The sequence below is a fragment of the Tarenaya hassleriana genome, unplaced genomic scaffold, assembly GCF_000463585.1.
Source record: "Tarenaya hassleriana unplaced genomic scaffold, ASM46358v1 Cleome128, whole genome shotgun sequence".
In the NCBI taxonomy this organism is placed as follows: domain Eukaryota; kingdom Viridiplantae; phylum Streptophyta; class Magnoliopsida; order Brassicales; family Cleomaceae; genus Tarenaya; species Tarenaya hassleriana.
Window position 1 is genome coordinate 303467 of NW_010963276.1, and position 2327 is coordinate 305793.

Below are 2327 nucleotides of genomic sequence, written 5' to 3' on the forward strand. Positions count from 1 at the left end.
AAAATAGTTTCATCAGAATATTTCAAATTTCATTATTTATATATAAGATTTTTTAGAATATTGGGATATATAGTTTTTAAAATTTAAATATTAAAACAAAAATTTATAAAATTGTATTTTCTCCTTTTCATACGAAAAATCTTAAAAAAAGATATGTACGGGGTGGGTGTTTCGAGATTCGGTTTAAAATTTTAGCGGTTCAGTTCGAAAACGGTTTAAAATTAGTACCATATATTATTATATTCGGTTCAGTTCCGATTGCGATATGATTCAGTTTTAATTTTTGTTAAAAAAATTATATTTTATTTAAAAAAAATCGGTTTATCAGAAATCTTATAAAGCTCGTTTCAATTCGATTCGATCTTACAAAATTCAATTGTATAAAAAACACAACGTTCAAAAAATTTAAATGATACGGTGTAAGGAACCATACCGAAACGCCCACAACTAATAAATGTCGAGTGAGGAGGACACACGATCTCTTGGAGGCAATTTGTAGAGGATGTGGGGTCCATGTGACTCAGTTCCATATAACGTGAATTGCGTGGTTCTTTTGTGAACTTATATGTCTCTCCATTTATTTTTCTTATATGTCCGATATATATTGAGTGACTGGTTGCAACGCCACCAACTGCAAACAGAGCGGTTGCGATTTCTGGCGGTTGGTGGCGGTTGCGAAACTGATTGGTCAAACCGCCAAACGCTACCGCAGTCAAACTTCAAAAATCAAAACGCTGCCTTTTGGATGCGTTTCGGTAGCATTTCCATGCGTTTAAATCAAATGACCAAAATATCCTTATAACAAATTAAAAAAAAAAACTAAAACTCTCTTCATGCTCTCTCGCTTGAAATCCCCCATCTTCATCTCATCAAACCCTCTCTTCTGTATTATTCGATTATGGTTTTTCTTCGTCGGAGCTTATCGGAACTCATCATCTCTGTCGTCTTCAGGTGTGTCTCTGTTTTATTTTATTACCTTTCCTCTTTTCTGGTTTCTTCGGATTTTGTGTGAATCAAAACATTGCTCATCATCTTCGATTCAAGAACAAGGAACTGACGAGATTCTACCAATATCCAAAACAAACAAGTAATGGGTTCTGTTTTTTTTTCTTCATCAGTGATCAGATTTAGATCAGATTTTATCGTATTTTCTCGATCCGAAATCAAACATGAGGCCTAAAACCCAACAAACCTTCAATCTGAAATTTATCTTTGTGTGGCTCCTTGTTACCTTCTTCCTCAAAATGATTGATATTCATGTTTGTATTGTAGAATGAAGTTTGTTGGATAATGACAATCTCTATCATGTCCTGAATGTGTTCGGTGAAATACCTGAACGAGATGTCGTTACCTATAAAGTGATGATAAAGGGCTTGTCCTTGTTTGATTGTCTTGTGGGTCTGTTTATTTACCAAAGTGTTTCAATTGAATTGATTAACGAGGTGTGAAACATATTAATTACGATTAATTACGAATAATTTAAAAAAATATTTTAAAATAATATCCTTTTTGGTAATTTATATCAAAACGCAACTGCAATCGTTTACAACCATTCACTTTTACTCGCAGTCAACCGCAATCGCCACCACCAGTCACTTACCAACCATTCAGTATCAACCGTCCACAATCGCTACCAAACATTCTGAAAACGCTATCACCCGCAACCGCAATCGCTGCGGTACAATCAGTCAGGTCCATAATCTCGTAACTTTTTGAATATTCGATTTTATCCCCTTAGTCCGATATGTGCACAAAAAGCCCACATGATTTGTTGCACCGTGCTGTTTTTTTTTTTTTTTGATAAGATCAGTGGTTACTGGTTGATATGGTTCGTGCAGTTAAAGCCAACAGAACAAAAACACGAGCAAATAATTAATTAGAGGAATATGAGCGGCCCATAGGGATAGCAGTGGATGTCTTGGGCCACCTCACAAACTTGAGAGTTCTGAACCTAATGGGATCTGCCAGTGTCTCCTCTCTAGAAATAGGTAAACCTAGTTTGTTTTTTCATAGATTTGATCATACTTCCACGAATATAAACTTTTAATAAGATTAAAAAAAATGTAAATTTTGTAATTACATACGATATGTTTATATGATTTTCAAATTTTGACGTTATTTTTATTTTATAAACAAATTATTTATTTTTAAATTCCTTTAATATATATAAAAACTGTAATAATACGTATAATCAACTTTAAAATTTGAAAGAAACCAAGTGTTTGTAGGTGGTAACCTTATATAAATATTGAAATTTAAAGTTTTGATATATATATATATATATAATTTTGAAACAATATTAGTTTATTACTATATTCCACCATATA

General features: G+C 32.7%; 1 long non-coding RNA gene across 1 annotated transcript; it reads left to right on the forward strand.

Moving 5' to 3' along the window:
- Positions 1 to 640: 640 nt before the first annotated feature.
- On the forward strand, positions 641 to 2016 carry LOC104807145. The gene is made up of 3 exons (XR_770726.2): positions 641 to 951; positions 1570 to 1692; positions 1839 to 2016. It is a non-coding gene; the product is annotated as an uncharacterized LOC104807145 (long non-coding RNA).
- Positions 2017 to 2327: the final 311 nt, after the last annotated feature.